The sequence below is a fragment of the Melanerpes formicivorus genome, unplaced genomic scaffold, assembly GCF_026170545.1.
Source record: "Melanerpes formicivorus ecotype bairdi unplaced genomic scaffold, bMelFor1.0.p_v2 SCAF_4, whole genome shotgun sequence".
In the NCBI taxonomy this organism is placed as follows: Eukaryota; Metazoa; Chordata; class Aves; order Piciformes; family Picidae; genus Melanerpes; species Melanerpes formicivorus.
In genome coordinates this window covers 34,493,641-34,515,646 of record NW_027142356.1, presented here as the reverse complement: position 1 = coordinate 34,515,646, position 22,006 = coordinate 34,493,641, and the positions used below count along the sequence as shown (strand labels likewise).

Here is a 22,006-nt window from a genome sequence, read left to right as displayed (position 1 = left end):
TATTATTTCACCTGATTCATTCACATTTCCTTAGAGCCAGCATTTGTAATTTCTGTATTTACTGCTTCCTCTTTCCAATTCAAGCTTTGTTTACTCCTTGTGGATCATTTTTTTTCTCATTTCTCCCATTTTTTTCTCCTTTCTCCCAAGAATTTACTATGTCTCATCAGCTGCCCCTCCAAAACAACTTAGCCCAGCAGCTGGGTTTCCTCATCCTATATTTTTCCATCCCTTCAGAATTTATGGGTTTCTGCTCATCTTTTCTACATGCAAGATGCCTTCCAGCTCTGTCTCACCTTCCTTTCCAGCTATCAGCTGCCCTGTACGAGTTCACAACTCCTGCTCCTCCTGAACCACATCTGCTAATCTCTGTGATTCTCTATTATCTTCCTTCCAGTCTAGTCCCTGGCTCCATCCTAAGCACCCTCAACCTTCCTCATGGTTTTGTGGTTTCCTATCTAGTTCCTGCCATGTCTTAGCCATGCTGTTACCTCTAAGCATCCTCCTCCCTTCAAGCTGTTTCTGCCCCAAGAAGCCTCCCTTCACCTTGGGGTGCTCCAGAAAGAGAAGAGTGAGAGGCAGCCATGGGTAGATGACAGAAAAGCCACAAAGCAAGAGGTCCTCTCTGTGGATCAAACCTTCATCCCACACACCTACAAATGCTGGCTCTTGTGCTTCAAATTTGGTGATGAGGTGAAGGTGGTGTGAAAGGCATCTGTGTACTGAAGCTGAGGGATGGTTTTGGTTGCATGGAGATAATTAGGCAGTAAATAATAGCTTCCAAATATTTGAGTACATCCTCAGGAACTGGCCTCACAGAGATCTGCATCAATATCTCCTCTGAGGTTCTCAGCAAAGCAAATAAGAGCAAAAAATATTCCATTCATCTGCTTGGCAGTATCTGCTGGAAAGTCTGATTCAGTCCCAGCTTTTCCATTCAGCTTTAAAATCTCCCTATGCATTATCTTCTTAGGCTTCATTTTTAAATAGAAACATTACTTATCTCCTGGGGTTCATTCAAAGCAACTAGCTATGCTTACAGAGACTCATGAAGATGTTCCATGTCATCAGCTGCTAGGCACTGAATTAGATGGGCAAATATTTGCCCAAATTTATTATAGAATCATAGCATTATTTCACTTAGAAAAGGCCTCTAAGATCAGCAAGTCCAACCATCAACCTAACACCAGCATGGCCATTAAACCATGTCCCGAAGTGCCATGTCTACACAGTTTTAAGGAACTGGCTTGATGGCCGCACCCAAAGAGTGGCTGTCAATGGCTCCATGTCCCAGTGGAGGCCAGGGACAAGTGGAGTCCCTCAGGGATCAGTCCTGGGACCTGTATTGTTCAACATCTTTGTGGGTGCCATGGACAGTGGCATTGAGTGCAGCCTCAGCAAGTTTGCTGATGACACCAAGCTGTGTGGTGCAGCAGACACGCTGGAGGGCAAGGGAGACCATCCAGAGGGACCTTGACAGGCTGGAGAGGTGGGCACAAGCCAACCTCATGAGGTTCAATAAGACCAAGTGCAGGGTCCTGCAGCTGGGTCAAGGCAATCCCAGGCACAAATCCAGGCTGGGCAGGGACTGGCTGGAAAGCAGCCCTGAGAGAGAGACTTGGGGGTGCTGGTGGAGGAGAAGCTCAACATGAGCTCTCAGTGTGCACTTGCAGCCTGCAAAGCCAATCAGATCCTGGGCTGCATCAGGAGAAGTGTGGCCAGCAGGTCAAGGGAGGTGATTCTCCCCCTCTACTCAGCTCTGGTGAGACCCCACCTGGAGTACTGTGTCCAGTTCTGGAGCCCCTATTACAAGAGGGATCTGGAGGTGCTGGAACGTGTCCAGAGAAGGGCCATAAGGATGATGAGAGGGCTGGAGCACCTCTCCTATGAGGACAGACTGAAGGAGTTGGGGCTGTTCAGTCTGGAGAAGAGAAGGCTCCCAGGTGACCTAATTGTGGCCTTCCAGTATCTGAAGGGGGCCTACAGGAAGGCTGGGGAGGGACTGCTCAGGATCTCAGGTAGTGATAGGACTAGGGGGAATGGAATGAAGCTGGAGGTGGGGAGATTCAGGCTGGATGTGAGGAGGAGGTTCTTCCCCATGAGAGTGGTGAGACCCTGGAATGGGTTGTCCAGGGAGGTGGTCGAGGCCCCGTCCCTGGAGGTGTTTAAGCCCAGGCTGGATGAGGCTCTGACCAGCCTGATCTAGTGTGGGGTGTCCCTGCCCATGGCAGGGGGGTTGGACCTAGATGATCCTTGTGGTCCCTTCCAACCCTGAATGATACTATGATACTATGATACTCCCAGGGCCACTGGCTCCACCACCTCTCTGGGCAGCCTGTTCCAATGTGTCTTTCAGTAAAGACATTTTTCCTATTATCCATTCTAAACCTCCCCTAGCACAACCTGGGGCCATTTCATCTTGTACTGTCACTTGAATAGAATAAACCAATAGAATAGAATAAACCAAACCAGGTTGGAAGAGACCTTCAAGATCATCGCATCCAACCCATCAACCAATCCAACCCACCCAAACAGCTAACCCATGGCACCAAGCACCCTATCAAGTCTCTTCCTGAACACCTCCAATGACAGCGACTCCACCACCTCCTTGGGCAGCCCATTCCAATGGGCAATCACTCTTTCTGTATAGAACTTTTTCCTAACATCCAACCTGAACCTCCCCTGGCGCAGCCTGAGACTGTGTCCTCTTGTTCTGGTACTGGGTGCCTGGGAGAAGAGACCATCATCCGCCTGGCTACAACCTCCCTTGATACTAGTGAGAAGGGTCTGACCCCCACCTCACTCCAACCTCCGTTCAGAGAGTTCTAGAGAGGGAGAAGGTCTCCCCTCAAGCTTATTTTCTCCAGACTTTTATCTCCCACTTCCCTATACGAGAGAGCAGAGTCACAATGGGGACACTGCTCAAGCACCCAAACCACACAGACTCCCCAGCTGCCCAGTGAGTGTCCTGACCAAACCAGCATTGTTGCAGCCCAAGCCTGAAGCTTCTTCCTGTTCACCACAGAAATCCCAGAAGCAGCTTATCTGAGGGTCTTTTGCACTAAAATCAAAGCCAGGGGGGATGTGATTTTAAACCACCATGCTTCCAACACGCTCCTTTCCTAAGCACATCTGTGGGTGGCATGATGCAATGCATCAGTGCACGTAAAAGCAGTTCAACAGCCACAGAGAAGGGACTGTTTTGAAATATTTGTCTGCAGTGTGAAGTTGCTAAATCACCAGCACAGTGTGGCTGTACAAAACACAGATAAAGCCAAAACAGGCAGTTCTCAGGACAGCTTTGGGTGATAAGGTTTTGAAATACCATTTTTGAAAGAAAAGAGAGAAAGAGAAAAGAGAGAAAGAAAAAAAAGAAAATAAGAAAGAAAAAGAAAAAAGGAAGGGAAGGGGAGGGAAGGAAAAGGGAAAGGAAAGGAAAGGAAAGGAAAGGAAAGGAAAGGAAAGGAAAGGAAAGGAAAGGAAAGGAAAGGAAAGGAAAGGAAAGGAAAGGAAAGGAAAGGAAAGGAAAGGAAAGGAAAGGAAAGGAAAGGAAAGGAAAGGAAAGGAAAGGAAAGGGAAGGGAAGGGAAGGGAAGGGAAGGGAAGGGAAGGGAAGGGAAGGGAAGGGAAGGGAAGGGAAGGGAAGGGAAGGGAAGGGAAAGGGAAAGGAAAGGAATAAGGAAAGGAAAGGAATAAGGAAAGATGGGATGAGGTTGGTTGTTTTAGGACTAAACCCTCTTATTTTTTCAGAGAGTTTAGAGCCTGGCTTTTCATGACTTTTCTACCAGCATTGCCCATTCTTTTCCAGCCAGGTGTTTTAACAAATGAGCGCTACAGAAACTGCTTGTAAATGTTCTTTCCTATCAATGTTCAGTTTCTCTGAGAATTGTGAGCACATTTGCTTAGATATCTCATGTATTTTGCAAGGTCTGTTCCCTCCAAGGGAACAACCATGACTGAAACTCTGCCCAGTGAAACCACTAGCAAAACAGCTCTGGGATCAGCTAGTAGAGGCAGTTAGTAAATAATTCCCTTGCTATCGCTTTCCTCTTATCAGCTGGAGGCCACTTTGTCTGTCCAGTGTTGAGGACTCACTCTGCAGTAGATGAAGCCCTACAGGGCATTTGGCTCTGAAATACCAGCCCAAGACACTAAGTTAGGTACTGAAGGGTGGAATAGGTATAGCAAGGCTGTACCTCTTGTAGCTGGCTTGGCCAGGTACGATTTCTGAGAGCCCAGACACCCAGCCAAAGCCACAGCTGGAGAGAGGTCCTCCTGTGTGCCACCTTCAGGCCACTGCTGAGGAACCCTCTCAGTTCACACTTCATGTTTCTGCTATTCTCCTGTGTGACAGCCATCCTCCATGTGATTCTTTTTCCCTTCCCACCAGTGGTTTTAAATTAGAGAAGAGCAGATTTCGACTGGACACTAGGAAGGAGTTCTTTACTCTGAGGGTGGCAGAACACTGGAACAGGTTGCCCGGGGGGGTGGTGGAAGCCCCATCCTTGGAGACATTCAAGGTCAGGCTTAATGGGCTCTGAGCAACCTGATGTAGTTGGGGATGTCCCTGCTTACTGTAGGGGGGGGTGGACTAGATGGCATTTAAAGGTCCTTTCCAACCCAGTGCATTCTGTGATTCTTTCACAGCAGGGAGGTGATATTCTGTCTGCTCCAGAGGAGGGGACACAGCTCCCATTAAAGGCGATCAGTGCTGTCCCAGTATTTCCTGGGGAGGTGGTTTCAACACGCTGCTTAGGGATGGGTCTGAACATATCCCTGAGAGCACCACAGGAGGCTCTTTAATGGGAATGTGAAAGTCTTCAAAGCCTCCACGGTAGGCACTCTGGATTTGCCTGGACTGCTTTCCAAAGCAAGTGTTGCCATAGTTTCATAGTTTCATAGTTTCATTCAGGGTTGGAAGGGACCACAAGGATCATCTAGTTCCAACCCCCCTGCCATGGGCAGGGACACCCCACACTAGATCAGGCTGGACAGAGCCTCATCCAGCCTGCTCTTAAACACCCCCAGGGACGGGGCCTCGACCACCTCCCTGGACAACGCATTCCAGGGTCTCACCACTCTCATGGTGAAGAACCTCCATGCAGGATGAAGTACAAATGCATCTGTTGAAAGGCAACTGGAACAAAATTAAACCCCACTTAAGATTCACAGGAATTTTTCTTTCTCTTACCTGATTCCCACCTTTTAGGTTTTTGGGGGGGGGGTTTGGTTTGTTTGGTTTGGGTTTTTGGGGGTTTTTTAATTGGTTGGTTTGATGACCTGTGTGTTGCTAGGCTGCAAACCCTTTGTAAGCCAATTGGTGTTTCATTGACAGTGCTTTGCCCCAACCCCTGTGAATTTTAGGTGCTTTTTTTTTTCACTTTTGGTATCCATATCTTTCACTTTACTTGCTCCCAAGCCAGTGGTGCCTGTGCTAAATTAATGTTTGACTTTGCAGGCTGTGTGCTGTACAGCCCAGCACCTCCTCCATTTGCAGTAAGTAAATACACAAGTGTTATGTTGCCCTTGAAACCTGTGCTGTGTGACAAAGGTTGTGCACTGAGAAAAGACTGAAAAGCCAAGTTCCCCTGGGTCACAGTCCCTCCTGTCAGACGTGTGTTAATCAGAAACCCACCCCTGGTTATCTGCAAAAGATGCCAGGAACTTTGGACCAGGTGACAAAGGAACAGAGTTGGCTTCCTGAGAAGCATCCACCTCTCTCTGAGCCATTGGCTGTGAAAACCTCATCTCTGAGAGTGGAAAATAAGGAGAAGCAAGTTAAATTTGGGTTGGGCAGGAAAATGGGCAATGATACCTGCAGAGCTGACTACAGGCATAGGACTGTCTTGCTGTGTGACCTTTGGGAAATTATCTCAGCTAAGCCCAGCCTGTTGAAGAGCTAAAGGCATCAACACCCCGGGGAAATGCTTACAACAGGACTTAATCCAGTTGTCCATGTTTGCTACTGGCTTTCAGATGTAATACCCTGTGAAATTACTGCTGCTATCACTTTCTTGCAAAGAAAGACAAAACTCCTTGGGTTTGGATGTTCCTCATTTAGAAGCTAATCTCTGAAAGCCAGGGAAAAGGTTGCACAAGCTTGTGTGAATGAAAGACTGAGTTTTCACAAGGTGGTAGCTATACAGGAGCATGCAGGGAAGATAATGGGTTTGTGTTGGGTTGGGGTTTTTTATTGTTCTTATTTCTTGTGCAACAGTGAAAAGAGTATTTGGTTTCTGCTGCCTTGTATCAGCTTATCTAGAGGGGCAGCTTTAGTGGGAGGACCCATCAAATTGTCCATTGTTCCATTTGTCCAGAGTGACATCGCAGTACCACAGTATCACAGTACATTAGAGGTCGCAAGGGACCTCCAGAGATCAAGTCCAACCCTGCTGCCAAAGCAGGATCACTTAGGGTAGTCCACACAGGAATGCATGCAGGTAGGTTTTGAAAGTCTCCAGAGGAGACTCCACAACCTCTCTGGGCAGCCTGTCCCAGTGCTTTGTCACCCTCATTGTAAAGAAGTTTCTTCTCATGATGAGGTGAAATCTTCTCTCTTCAAGCTTGACCCTGTTGTTTCTTGTCTTATCATTGTGCAACAATGAAAAGAGCTTGGCCCCCTCTACTTGACACCCACCCCTCAGATATTGATAGACATTGATCAGATCCCCTCTCAGTCTTTTCTTGTCAAGACTGAACAGCCCAAGGCTCTCACAGAGGAGGCGCTCACTTCCCCTAATCATCCTCATGGCTCTCTGTTGGAGTCTCTCCAGCAGGTCTCTGTCTTTCTTGAACTGGGGAGCCCAAAACTGGACACAGTATTCCAGGTGTGGTCTCACCAGGGCAGAGTAGAGGGGGAGAAGAACCTCCCTAGATGACATCATTTCAGTCTTACCTTAGACAGCCATCACCTTTCTGTAATAGCTTCACCTGGCATCTATGACTTACAAGTCTCTGAAGTCCTTTGGCCTCAGTAGGTCAATACTACACACAATTTGGCTCTCTTGGGCCTGTACCAGACTAAGATGCTCCACAGAACTATTAGCACCACGGAAAAGTGAGCATTTGTACAACTTTCCCATAGCGGGCAATGACCTTGCCTGTGCTGCCAGGCAAAGTAAGTTAGAGCTGCATCTATAACCCAAGCACCAGCATGCTGCCTTTCCACTTCCGAGTCTCACTGCTTCAGCCTCAGTTTCTAACCTTGCCAAAGACTGGACTGGAGTGTCATGACAGGAAACACAACAGTGATAAAATCTAGATCTGATGCAGATGAGTGGGTAGCAATCCTCAAGAGCCTTCTGCCAAAATGCTTCTGCAACCAGGAAACTTTGTCCAGAGAAGGGCAACAAAGCTGGGGAGGGGTTTGGAGCACAGCCCTATGAGGAGAGGCTGAGGGAACTGGGGTTGCTTAGCCTGGAGAAGAGGAGGCTCAGGGGAGACCTTATTGCTGTCTACAACAACCTGAAGGGAGATTGTAGCCGGGTGGGGGGTTGATCTCTTCTCCCAGGCAACCAGCACCAGAACAAGAGGACACAGTCTCAAGCTGCACAGACAAGGTTTAGGGTGGATGTTAGGAAGAAGTTCTCCATAGAAAGAGTGATTGGCCATTGGAATGTGCTGCCCAGGGAGGTGGTGGAGGCACCATCCCTGGAGGTGTTTAGAAAGAGACTGGATGGGGTGCTTGGTGCCATGGTTTAGTTGATTAGATGGTGTTGGATGATAGGTTGGACTCGATGATCTCAAAGGTCTTTTCCAACCTGGTTAACTCTATTCTATTCTAAACAAAAAGTTGCCAAAAGCAGACCTCCTCAGAGAAATGTGGTCTCTGCTACTCAGGTTTTGTTGGGAAGATCTGAGAGATCTTGAATGGAGTACCAAAGCAGAAGAGAAAAACAACATGACTGTACTTCCCCCCTTCACCCACTGCTACCAGCAGTTCTTGCTCCCCAGAGCTGGTTAGACAGGGTCTTAAGTGCAGATAAGCTCTTTCAGATAAGACCCTTTTTTCTGCCTGAGATTCTAGGAGGTGACAGTCACAGCCAAAACTCCAAGCAGCTCTGTGGAGCAGCAGGTTGTTATTATTTCTACTTACATCTGGGAGATCAGCAAGGCACCCAGAGGCTAACATGATGTGGCAAGTGTCCTGCTGCAAGCTTGAGCAGCTGGCAGAAGAGGATGGCTCTCTCCCTCCTCTGCTATTGTTGCAGCACTCTTCCTTGCAGGTTGGGAGCAGATGTTGTAAAGCAACTGTGAGGGCTTTTTATCTAGAGGGAGTACGAGTTGGTGGCTGGGAATTAATAAAGCTTATGCAAATTGCTCTGTTAGGTTGTCCTACAGGAGCAGGATTGTGCCTAGCAGCTGTCCATGTTCTTTTCCTGCTTGTGTCAACAACCTGTCCTACCAGGGAGTCACAGGCTGCCACCATGGTTGCCTTAAATACCAAATCCGTGAGAGATTCCCCTTCTGGCTCTCATTTTCCAGGCAAAAGGGGAGGGGAGAGGAATGAGGACCAACAGTATCACATGTGCATGAGCACACTGCAGTGTGCCTAGCAGGCAGAAAAAGCCTCTCTAACCTGACCAAACTCAACTGGTGTCCAGCATCATTGAGTGTGGACTAGCTAGAGCAGATAGTGATGTAGATTTTACCTTTGGGTTTCAGTAAGTAACTAGCTGTAGGACAAGAGAAAATGTCCTCAGGTTGTACTAGGGGAGGTTTAGGTTGGATGTCAGGAAAAAATTCTTTACTGAAAGAGTAATCAGGCATTGGAACAGGCTGCCTGGGGAAGTGGTGGAGTCACTATCCCTGGAGGTGTTCAAAACCCATGTAGACATGGCACCTGGGGACATGGTTTAGTGGGCAAGGTGGTGTAGGGTTAAGGGTTGGACTTGATGATCTTAGAGGTCTTTTCCAACTTCAGTGATTCTATGATTCTTAAACACATGCATTAAAAGACAAACTGCTCAAGTCAGGGATCCTAGTTTAGACAAAATGAATCACTCTTCCCCAAAGCAGGGCTGAAGGGCTGTGACAGATAAACCAGGACAAACAACAGAGCCAAGATTTTCCCATTGCTCCTCCATGAGCCTACATTTGTGTACCAGGTCCTGAAAGGGTCTCCCAGGTTGGAAGCAACCACTAAATCCCAGCCTCCAAGCCCTTCCCAAGCTCAGCATCTGTCCTCTCCTCCTCAGGGAGCGGCAGCAGCATCCTGTCAGCGCTGTGCTTGGTTGCCAGCCCATTTTGGCTGCCCTCTGCTTGTAATGGTTAACTTGCTGGGGATGGGAAAGCTCCGGTTAGCACAGGTAGAGCTTTAACTCTGAGGCACTCCCGAGGAGCTGAGACGCAGGAGCAGAGCCTCTACCTGCAAGGTAAAACATCGCAGGCTGCCTCGGCCGTTCCTTTCCCCCATTTTTGTGTTCAGGCTCCCTTTGTGTTATTTTATCTTGCTGTTTCAGGTGGGCTTGTTTTGTTGTTGTTGTTATTTTGAAGTTTCAGCTGTCATTTGAATGGCTGCTCTCTTGCACTGAAGCTTTATTTGGAAACTTCTGTGCTCCCACAAACTGAGCGTTCCCTCTTGGCCAGGCACGCCCAGGCTTGCAAGCAGCCTTAGAACAATACAGAGAAAGGTTATCATGACTTACCTGCCACAAAGTAGCTATTAATAGCACCTTTTATATACTTTGCCTCCCCCCCCCTTCGTGGTATGCTTTCCCTATGTGCTCCTCTAGCAGGTTTCCCAATATTTTTTTGTGTGCTTTGTTTTCCCCCGTGGAGGACAAGGGCAGGTAGAAGAGGAGCAACCTTTTGAGTATTGGCTCTGCCCCCATGGCCTCAGCATTGCCTTCCCCACGGGGTGTTTGCAGGGAGGGTGGGACAGCAGGCTGCTCACAGCCTGGTAAAACATTGACCCGGCCAGGCAGCCGTGGCCACGGAGGCGCTGGGCTGCTGAGGGAGGCAGGCAGCGGGAGCCCAGCAGCAGGCAGCACCCACGGGAGCACGCCGGCTTCTCCCCAGGTACCGTTCTCCACTTGGATTTTCCTGGCTTTGAGAGGCAGGGGACGACGGTGCTTGGCTATAAGGTTTGCCAAAAGTTCCCCCAGCAGAGGCTGGAAGAGGAGTTAAGTGTTGTTGTTTAGCAGTTTGGTTTGACTGCGTGGTGTCACCTGAAGCACAGGACGATTAACCCATGCTTGATTAGCTAATTGTTTTGATTTCGCCGTGTCTTTAAGCAAACAAAGCTAATGGGCGGTTACATTTGGAAACTTCATGGTTTTCTAGTAAAACTGAGACCAGCTGGCTTCTGCTCATCCTTCAACTGAAGAGTAGGAGCAGGAGTCAGAGTGAAAATGTGTAACGCAGCTATTGCAGGGATGTGGGCAGTGACTCATGCCGAAAAGGGCTGGCTGATTTTTGAACAAGCTTTGCAAAAATAGCCAAGGTGACTAAGTTTTCCACGATTGTTTCCGTGTTCCAAGACAGTAGAGACAGAGGAAAAAAACCCCAGGATTTATGTTCCTAGTGTGCAGATACCACTGAGAGAGGTGAAGCTGGGCACATTCAAATTACTTAATTATTTATTTTTAAACGTTTGCTCAGTGTCTGAAAGATTTGACCACATGGTAGAAGCTGACTCATTCAGGCAGGAACCATTCTCCATGTGTGCTTTGCTGATCTGGATGTGTCTTTAGATAAATATATATGGTGGCTCCCCCAGAATGGTCTTTTACATCCCAGGTAACCTGTCAAGCTATCCTGAAGAGGGCTCAGCATGTGTCCTCAGTATACACAATTTATTTGCAGTGTGTTTCGTGGTACAAAACCAATTGCAAGAAAGATTTTCATCCGTTCGTTTGTTTCATTTTGTTGCTTCCATTTTACCAGCGTTGGGCCCTAGCTGTGCTTGCTGCTTGCTTCCATCCTCCCTGAGGTGACAGAGGATTTTCTTGATGTGTTTGCTAACTGTGCTTGCACATGACATGCTTTTTATGCTTAATAAATGCCCAGTGGTGTTAGGCTGTACTGAGCAACACATTTACTTCACTAAAAGCAGCCTAAGTGTAGTTGCGGTTCCTAGCAGCATGAAAACTAGGTGCAGTGGGGAAAAAATACCTACCAGAGAGCACAGCAATGCTTTGGGATCTCCACAAATACCTGCTTTAAAGGATTGAAATATAACTCAAGATAAACTTTGTTCAAGTCTCCACTGTAGTTCCAGTGTGCTGGTGAATTCATAGATGGAAAGCATGACTAGGGTCACAGCCTGTGATTTTCATGTGTGTCACAGCTGATGTGTGACTGGCTGTGTGACTCTTGCCCTTTCCTCCCAGTTTCCAGTATTTGTCAGTAAATTGGACTGATGCAGAGGTTTCTTTTGCAGTAACTAAAGAAAGAGGTCAAATCTTATCTCAGAGCTCCCAGAGACTGAATTATAAAAAATAAATACCTAAAACAAAAGGCAGTGATGACAATGTTATCTTGTCTCTTTTCACACAAAGACAGGGTTCTGCCTGGTGACTACAAGGGAGATTATGTGGCTTAAATGGAAGGAATAGGACTGTTGACAAAATCTGTTCAGTCTTTGAGTCCTGTTTGCACTGGGGAGGACTCCTTTCAGAGCAACACCAAGTCCTTTCCATCTCTGACTCAAGGAGTCAAGGGAGAACATCAGATAGACAGGCTTCAGGGCAAGGGGGTCAGAACTATCTGCAAATTATGAGCAATTTAAATCGTTTAAGTAAATAACAATATAATATCCCATGGTAAAACCAATCAGGCAAGTTTCATTTCACGTGCTTGATTTCCAGTGCAGATGTTTACCAAGTTTCAGTCGGTTAAACCTGTGTACATAGGCTTGAAAGGAGCAGGGCTGCACAGGGATCACGAGGACGGCCTGCTCTGCAAAATCTCTTTCTGGGTGTACAAAGTGGAAAAGAACAAGGATAATGCTTAGCCCGGGCTGGTTACAGAGTCAGTAGCTAAAAAGAAGTCTCTCTCTTTATGCTTAGTGACAGTCCCTGGGACACAGGTGTTGTTTCCAGACCTGTGCAAAAGAAAATGTCATGTGTCCCACAAAGATCTCACAGTGACACTTCCCCAAATTTCCAATTTCTATTTGAATCTGAAGTGGCTGTACTAAAGGGATACATTAAAATAGGAACAATCTCCTCAGATCCTTTGGGAGGCAGTGATACTTCCAGTAGAGATGCTGAATAGTCAGATGGCAGAAAGCAAAAACCCTAGTAAACAACCCCCAAAAAAAAACAACCAGAATTTCAGCAGAGTAACAGGGGCATGGCAAAACTCTGCTGTCTCATCTCTGGAAAGCAGCTGGGTTTCCTGGCTTGTCCACATGTGCCAGGGCCCTGCATGCCAAATAGTGCCCTCTCACATAAACAGGATTACCTTGGTCCATGCTCTTCACTGGTGGGTGACAGAGCTGTCACCAGAGTGGTGCCACAAAGAGCCCCCAGGCTATGTGCTCCATGACCTCCTGCCCTGCAGCGCTTCTTCCAGTGGCTTTCATGTGTTTGCTGTACTTGTTTGTGTAGCAGCCGTCACACCGCAGGTGAGGTGTTGCAATCGATTCCCTTGATTCCCCACTACAAAGATGTTGAGGATGAATTACCTGGATCAGATGGGTTACTTGGGATTGACTCTGCTGGACCTCTGTGTTTAGAACATACTCTGAATGGAGAGCTATATAGTCATTGGTATGTTTTTTTCCCTGACACATGGATAAAGCCATTGCAGATGCTTGAGAGAGAAGAGCAAGTATGTCTGTGGTCGCTGGCAGGAGTCTCGGTCCTTCTGTGAAGATGCAGCTCCCTGCTTTTCCCTCTGACTGTTGGAATCTCTTTTCTAGAGCTGTCCACTCATACACATGACCAGAACAGCTCTTTTTTTGTGCACTGAAACCCCAGCTTTTCCCTTTTGCTGAAATCATGCCAAGTGTTAGCCCACGAATTGCAGCTGAACGTGAAATACCCTTTCTGTGAAGCAACTTAATTGTTTTAATTACCAACATTACGGTGTGCTGGATGTGTGTATGTGCAGTTCCCTTCCAACCCCTACCATTCTGTGATGCCAATGAGTAATGAATGCTTAGGTCTTGATTTATTTTTGAGTTCCTTCTTTGCAAGGTGCACACAATGGGAATATTGCTTTCAACGCTTTGCTGCTCTGGGTAACAACTTGCAGAACTCTTTATCTCCTCCAAAGTCAGGTGTTGCATAGATCAGAGTGCAGTATAAAGTTGATGATTAAACATCTATCCAAATGAATGGCAGCCCTACTCTCCTCTCCCTGGTGCTGGGTCACAACGTTTCCCTTTGCTTCCAACGTTTAACAGCTGTCGGTATCAAAAAGTATTTGCTCAGAAAGCGAGGGTAGATGTAATTGTAACTGGTGGTTTAGCAGAAATGAGTATTTTAATGACTGACTAAATGAAAGATGACTTCTCACACTACAGTATCCTCACCCATGTGGATTTACTGACCTCCTTCCCTGCAACCTGATCCAGGCAAATCTGCTTTAGCAGGGGGGGTTGGACTAGGTGATCTCAGGAGGTCCCTTCCAATCTCCACCATTCTGTGGTTCTCTGATTCTGTGATCTCATAGCCTTAGGAGGGTGAAAACTGAAAAACACTGAGCAAAATCTGCAGTGCCATTTAACCTTCATCTGTGGAAGGAATCGAGTTTGAGAGGTTATCAGGTTGCCTCTCTTGCATCTAACAAGTATCACAGTATCACAGTATGACAGTATAACTTAGGTTGGAAAAGACTTTGAGGATCATCGAGTCCAACCTATCAACACAGACCCCATGACTAGACCATGGCACCAAGTGCCACGTCCAATCTCCCCTTGAACACCTCCAGGGATGGTGACTCCACCACCTCCCTGGGCAGCACATTCCAATGACGAATGACTCGCTCGGTGAAGAACTTCCTCCTCACCTCGAGTCTAAACCTCCCCTGGTGCAGCTTGAGACTGTGTCCTCTTGTTCTGGTGCTGGTTGCCTGGGAGAAGAGGCCAACCCCTTCCTGGCTACAACCACCTTTCAGGTAGTTTTAGAGGGCAATGAGGTCACCCCTGAGCCTCCTCTTCTCCAGGCTAAACAATCCCAGCTCCCTCAGCCTCCCAGCCTTGTTGCCCTTCTCTGGACACGTTCAAGTGTTTCGATGTCCTTCTTAAACTGAGGGGCCCAGAACTGGACACAGTACTCAAGGTGTGGCCTAACCAAAGCAGAGTACAGGGGCACAATGACTTCCCTGCTCCTGCTGGCCACACTATTCCTAATGCAGGCCAGGATGCTTAAAAATGAATGCACCTCCTATAAACCAAAACCTTTTGAATGCTGAGTGTAGAAAGTCATGGGTGCAGACATGAAGCCTCCAATAGCTTTTCACCCTTTCTCAAGAGCTGCAGAAACCAGTCATTATTCCAGTCCTTCCTACCTCCTGCAAAGAAATTATCAGACAAATATTGTGGCACCATAGCAGTGGTGTATTCTTTCTAATGGTTTCCAGGAGAAAAACTCATGCACATCTTGCTTGGATCTTCTTTCCTTCCTTGGATCCTTTTTTCTCCCATGGATTGTCTTTCCTCTGGGCAATTTCTGTAATTGCAACTGAAAGCAGTCCCAGCAGCAGGCTGTAGACAACCTGTCAGCTGGGATCATGCTGAGCTCTGCTTGAGCTGAATACTTTCACCTGAAAAATTTGGGATGCTTGAAAGTGAAAATTGCTGTGTAGACATTCTGCAATGCAAAGAAACAGGGGTTTTTCTCGCCTGGTTTATGGCACTTCTGTTAATGCTTCTCCAAGCAATACCCAGGGCAATCACTCTATCATGAAGCTCTTCCACCCGAATGGTTCCCAGAGATGCTCAAATCCCACCTGTAATTAGCTCAGTGTGAGCAGACAACTTTATTAATCCAGCTGAAACTAAAGGCTTGACAACAGAAAATTCATGGATAGGCACCAACAGGTTGAGTTTAATGGAATTCATTCTGTCTGCTGAGGGAAGACCTTCTCTCTACAACTCTCTGAAAGGAAGTTGGAGCAAGGTGGATGCTGTCTCCCTAGTAACAGGTGAAAGGATGAGAGGAAATGGCCTCAGGGTGTGCCAGGGAGGTTTATATTGGATATTTGAAGAAACTTCTTGACTGAAAGGGTTCTCCAACACTGGAATACCCTCCCCAATGAGCTGATTGAATCCCCATCCCTGGAGGTGTTTAAAAGGCACAGAAATGTGGTGTTGTGGGCCATTATTTAGCACCAGACTTGGTAGAGTTAGATAATGGTTGGACCCCATGATCCTAAAGGTCTTTTCCAGCCTAAACCAACAGCCCAGTCTTGGAGGCTTATCACACCCCATAGCAGATCAGGGTCATCCAGGTAGAAATCCAAGATGACAGTGCTGAAGAGCAATAAAAAATTGCCTAAACAAGCCTGTTTCCTTGATTTCTCCCTTTTATTTTTCATCTTTCTGTTCCTGAAAGATCTTATACTTCAGCGACCTGTGATATCCTCTGTACAGCAAAATACCACACCTGAGCGGGGAGGATTTTCAGAGGCTCAAAGGCAAGAAGCTCCTTCATTCTTACAAGCTGGAGGCAGAGGGAATAGCCAGTAAATCCAAAAGAACCATCTTTTGACAGGCTCAACAATCTATAGTCCTGTTCCACAAGGCCCTAGCGGGGTTTCACCCTGGACTGCAGTCAACAAAGACCCTGCTGGTCCATTTTGTGCTGTGCAGCTTCCCCAGCAAGGCCGAAGAGAAGGATTTCTTTCTGAGCCGGGGTGAGCACCATCACGGTGGTTCTGTACTACCCCCAAAAGTACAGACAGCCCACACTGAAACTAGAGTGATGCACAGCTATTTAATACAGCGCTAAGGGTTTGGGGTGGGTGGGTTTTTTTGGTCTCTAGGTAGTAATCTGTCCTCTGCTGCAGAATTGTTTGATGCAAATGGCTGGTGAGTTAATGCTGGTGTTGGATATAAATATTATAGTTTCATAGTTTCATTCAGGGTTGGAAGGGACTACAAGGATCATCTAGTTCCAACCCCCCTGCCATGGGCAGGGACACCCCACACTAGATCAGGCTGGCCAGAGCCTCATCCAGCCTGGGCTTAAACACCCCCAGGGACGGGGCCTCGACCACCTCCCTGGACAACCCATTCCAGGGTCTCACCACTCTCATGGGGAAGAACCTCCTCCTCACATCTAGCCTGAATCTCCCCACCTTCAGCTTCAGTCCATTCCCCCTAGTTCTATCACTACCTGAGAACCTGAGAAGTCCTTCCCCAGCCTTCCTGTAGGCCCCCTTCAGATACTGGAAGGCCACAATTAGGTCACCTCGAAGCCTTCTCTTCTGCAGACTGAACAGCCCCAACTCCTTCAGTCTGTCCTCATAGGAGAGGTGCTCCAGCCCTCTGATCATCCTTGTGATCCTCTGATCATCCTTGTGGCCCTTCTCTGGACACGTTCCAGCACCATATTGTGGCTCTAACTGGGGTAATGTACACGTCTGTGGCTGAGCATTTTTCAAAGTGACTGCTTTCTGTGCAGACATGAAAGCCTCTTTTTTTTGTTTTTGATGAAGAATGTGTTCCTTTTCAGTTGTTTTTTAATGGCAAACAGAAAGGTGAGCAGCCTGTTGTAGATGGAAGCAGGACACAGAAAGCCTTTTGAACTCCACGATGACACATCTGCCCTACAGAAGAAAAGAGGGGAGGCATACACAGAAACAAAATCCGGTTAAGGCATTTCAGTTTATGCTCACTCAACACTGTAGGCTCAGCTCTGCTCCTCATTTGCATTTAAACAAGGAAGTTTCAATAAAGTAAAATAAAAATATTGTTGAATTACTTGGGAGTGTCTTCAAGGCAGCATAAAAACAGAGGGAAAGCTCTTCTGTGCTTTAACTGCTGTGGTAGGGAGGTTACTGAGACCTCTGGCTACATTTTGGGAGAGGGAGGTAGGATCCACCCCAGCCAGCACATTGTGAGTTGTTGGCCATTGGAATACCCTACCCAGGGAGGCTGTCCCTGGAGGTGTTCAAGGAGAGACTGGACGTGGCACTTGAATCCATGGTTTAGCTAGTCATGAGGTGTTGGGTGACAGGTTGGACTTGATGATCTCTGAGGTCTTTTCCAAACTTATTGATTCTGTTTCTATGATTGTGTTGATGTAGTTGAGATTTAAACTGTTTTCATTTGCTTTGATACTTTGCTGCATTGGGAGTCTCATTAGAATAGAATAGAATAGAATAGAATAGAATAGAATAGAATAGAATAGAATAGAATAGAATAGAATAGAATAGAATAGAATAGAATAGAATAGAATAGAATAGAATAGAATAGAATAGAATAGAATAGAATAGATCAGGTTGGAAGAGACCTTCAAGATCATCACGTCCAACCTATCATCCAACACCACCTAATCAACTAACCCATGCAACCAAGCACCCTCTCAAGTCTCCTCCTGAACACCTCCAGTGACGGCGACTCCACCACCTCCCCGGGCAGCCCATTCCAATGGGCAATCACTCTCTCTGTGTAAAACTTCCTCCTGACCTCCAGCCTGAACTTCCCCTGGCGCAGCCTGAGGTGTGTTATATGGAAAACCGAAGAACTAGGCTAACAAGAAGTCAAGAAGAAGGAATTATCTCAGAAGCTAATCATTCTCAGCCAAATCTTAGCAAAATGGCAAACTCATGCTTTCTTTCATGAGTTCTTCCCTTTTTTCCCATTATGGAGGCAAGGGGCCTTCTTAAACTTGTACCTGATCATGATCAAGGGAATAGAATAGAATAGAATAGAATAGAATAGAATAGAATAGAATAGAATAGAATAGAATAATAGAATAAACCAGGTTGGAAGAGACCTTCAAGATCATCGTGTCCAACCTATCATCCAACGCCACCCAACCAACTAACCCATGCAACCAAGCACCCTGTCAAGTCTCCTCCTGAACACCTCCAGTGATGGCGATTCCACCACCTCCCCGGGCAGCCCATGCCAATGGGCAATCACTCTCTCTGTATAAAACTTCCTTCTGACCTCCAGCCTGAACCTCCCCTGGCGCAGCCTGAGACTGTGTCCTCTTGTTCTGGTGCTGGCTGCCTGGGAGGAGAGACCCACCTCTGCCTGTTTACAACCCCCCTTCAGGTAGTTGCAGACAGCAATAAGGTCACCCCTGAGTCTCCTCTTCTCCAGGCTAAGCAGCCCCAGCTCCCTCAGCCTCTCCTCAGAGGGCTTGTGTTCCAAGCCCCTCACCAACTTTGTTGCCCTTCTCTGGACATACTCCTGTGCCCTGTGCCCTCTGTTAGCCCCCCGTAACAGCACATCATGGTGCAACCCTCCTTTAGCCCTGAGTTTGTAGTGCTCCCCAGCAGCCTCACTAGACCTTGTGTCCAGGCTCTGTGATTGCTCTGCTTGTTCAGTTATTAACTGGCACTTAAGTGGTGCTGAACTTTGAAGCCTGATGATTTTGTTCTTGACCACACTGGAGGTGTATGTTTAAAAAACCAATAAATATATATATATATATGTATATAAATTAAAAGGGGAAGGGGAGGAGATTGCTTTAGAGAAGTCAAATTTTGACTTTTTAAGTTTTAGAAAGTAAAATTTTGACAGTGGTTTGGGAAGTAGTGATAGGACTGGGGGAATGGAATGAAGCTGGAGGTGGGGAGATTCAGGCTGGATGTGAGGAGGAAGTTCTTCACCATGAGAGTGGTGAAACCCTGGAATGGGTTGTCCAGGGAGGTGGTTGAGGCCCCGTCCCTGGAAGTGTTTAAGCCCAGGCTGGATGAGGCTCTGGCCAGCCTGATCTAGTGTGGGGTGTCCCTGCCCATGGCAGGGGGGTTGGAACTAGATGATCCTTGTGGTCCCTTCCAACCCTGACTGATACTATGATACTATGAAGAAGGTTGTACTCACATGCCAGGCTGTGGATAACAGGATCTCTGTTTTCCCTCTTTTTGGTTGTTTTTCTGCTTGTGCAATCCAGTTCTAAGGAGTTTGCTGTTTTGGTTAAACTCAGGTCTTTCAGAGTTGTAATTATGTAGATTACTTATAGTTAGTGTTATGATTTTGTGGGTGATGCCCAAGTGATTTGAAAAGGGTTACTCTGTCTTATAAACTAGCTTCTATAAAGACCTGGGAGTCCTGGGGGACAACAGGATGGCCATGAGCCAGCAATGTGCCCTTGTGGCCAAGAAGACCAATGGCATCCTGATGTGTATCAGACATGACAAGCAAGCCAAGGGTTTTCCTCCCCCTCTCTTTTGCCCTGGTGAGTTGCCATCTGCAGCATTGTCTCCAGTTCTAGACTCCTAAATTCAAGAAGGACGGGGAACTACTTGAGAGGGTACAGCAAAGGGCTGTGAGCATGATTAGGGGGATAGAGCATCTCTCTCATGAAGAAAGGCTGAGGGACTTGGGGCTTTTCAGTCCAGAGAAGAGAAGACTCTGGGGGGATCTTATCAATGCTTATAAATAAAAGTTAGATGTCAGGAGGATGGGGCCAGACTCTTTTCACTGGTGCACAGTGACAGCAGAAGAGGTAAGGGGCACAAACTTGAACAGAGGAAGTTTCATCTAAACATGAGGAGCAACCTCTTTACTTTGAGGGTGGTGAAGCACTGGAACAGGCTGCTCAGAGAGGTTGGGAACTCTCCATCCCTGGAGTCATTCTAAACCAGCCTGAATGCTGTCCTATACAACCTCCTCTTGGTGACCCTGCTCTGGCAGGGAGGTTGGACCACATGATCTCCCTGTAATTCTGTGATTCTTTGTTAAGACAGCAGTCACATCTTTCTCAAGGGAAGTGACAAACTGAAAATGTCTCTGGCTTGTGTCCTTCAGACTGCCAAGCCTGTGAGTTTGTGTAAGAGGTGGGGGGGTGCATCTGCAAGGGTCTGACAAACCCATTTGCAGGCAAGTCAGTGAGTGCAACCTCCCTCTGCCTCTCCTCTGACCCAGGTGGCCACCTCAGCTCTGGAAGACAGTTAATGCTCACTACTGCAGGTGGAAGTTTGGTATGAGAAACGACAGCAATTCCCAACAGAGGAGCTACTGCACATGGACTTGATGATCTTTGAGGTCTTTTCCAACCTTATTGATTCTATGCTAGCTCAGCAACTGCCATTTGGCCATGCCACACCTACCCTACATCTAATTTATTTAAAAACAACCAACACCACCAAAGCCCTAAACCACTTCTTCTTTAATTAACCAACTTTATGAATGTTAAATATTCTTAGCTGTGGGGGCAGCTCTTGGTGCCCTCAGAGCAGCATTATTACATGGGTGGTGGTTTTATGTGCAGGAGATTTTTTTTTCCCCCTTTGCTTACAAAATTATTTGGGAGCCAGCAGTTTTTAGGCATATAGATGCTTTATGGGGTGTGTAAGTCTCCTGTCAGCAGTGTCAGGGAGAGATGGAGAGGGTCAAATATTGTGGGTTTGTTTGGGTTGGTTCTTTTCTTTTCAGAAAATTAATGTGGGGTTGGATAAAGAGGTTGGGAAGGTGGTGGTGGTGGTGGTGGTTTTTTTTTAAGGCAGCCATCACCAGAACAAATGTACCTGTCTGGATGGTCTGTTCAAGCTGGCTTTCAAACAGGATTTATTCCTGATTCACAAGCCTGCTCTATTTCTCATTTATATTCCTCTGGCTGCTCAGGTGAAAAAGAACAGACACAAGCACCAGGAAGATGGGGCTCCTTCCCCAGGCCTAAAAGCAAGGAAAAAGGACAGCAAAGGGCAGGAGAGCTGCAGAGCAGCTCGCAGCCCCAGCTCTCCAGAGGGCACGTGGCTCCATACCCAGATAGATCTGGTGGAGAGACAGCACTCTTGGCTTGCTGAGAGTGACACAGCCCTAACTGGTGTTGACTGGGCTGGTACTGACAGGGGAAGCATTCAACCCCTCACAGCTTCTGGGATCATTACAGGACAATTAAACGAGCTGCCACCATGTGAAAGCGCGCCATCAGATAACAGGACACTCTGACTCATTAAACATACCCTTGCCAAAACCTTTTCTCAGGGTGTTCCAGTTTCCTGCTTGGGTCACGATGTTAAATCATTACTTGCACTCCCAAATCTATGAGCCAGCTACTTGCTGGTTGAATAGGCCCATAAACACAGCTGTGCCGGCGGCTTGCTTTGGAGAAGGTTTTCTTCAAGCCTTTGGCTTGATGTTTAAAAGCAGCCTGTTTCTTTTGCACGCTCTCTCATCTCCAAAGCATGACCCTCTTGCTGAAACCTGGTTGTGAAATATGGCTTTCCCATTCACTTGCTGGCAGCAGGGTGCTTTCTGTACAAGCTGGGTGTAATGGCACAGTATTTCATTCCCGACGCTTGGTGATCTGATGCGCTCGACAGCGAGCTGTGCTGCGAGGTGTCTCTGTCTCCTCTCTTTCCCCATCTCTTCCCAGGGGAAGGCTCCATTTTCATTTGTCTAGGTTGTTTTTGTTGTTTTCTTTTTAACCACTTGCACTGCAAGTCCCCATGCCTGGCATGTTTAGATTCATATTTACACCTCTTCAAAATGCTCCAGTGCTAAGCATGAGTTTCTTCACTTTTATGAATAACCTTTTAGCTGTAGGTCCTCATTTCATATAACTAAGCAGCCAGAGGGGAAAAAAGGTTTTTTTTCTTTGCCTCACCTGAGCCCAGGGTAGGTTTTTCTTGGCAGATTTCAGTAGAAACACATCAAGTTTTTCAGAGGTATGACAGGAAACATTTGCATCTTGCACCTCCAATTAGCAAATTCATCAAGCCTACTGGGTGCTGATTTTGGTTTAGAGTCAATTTTGCAACCAGCAGTTTTCACTTACATTTGCTAACTCTGCTGTGTTGCTGAGGGGAAAACCAAAAGTAGGTAGGAAACAATTTAATTCAGATTAATATAAACATCTTGCTTATAGCAGAAGCTGTGATGTGCCAGAGGAGGCTGGTTCACATACACACACCACATGTCCTGGGTCTTCTCC

General features: G+C 47.0%; 1 protein-coding gene across 4 annotated transcripts in view; it reads left to right on the top strand.

Moving 5' to 3' along the window:
• Positions 1-22,006, top strand: part of RBM47 (RNA binding motif protein 47) — a 107,403-nt gene that overhangs the window by 37,202 nt on the left and 48,195 nt on the right. The window contains exon 1 of one of the 4 annotated variants that reach the window (XM_068137602.1): positions 9,305-9,373. The exons of 2 other annotated variants lie outside the window; for them this stretch is intronic. The gene's annotated coding sequence lies outside the window, so the exon portion shown is untranslated. Of the gene's footprint in view, positions 1-9,304; positions 9,374-9,948; positions 10,020-22,006 lie in introns of those variants that run through there. One more of the 4 variants, XM_068137604.1, reaches the window with a different exon arrangement.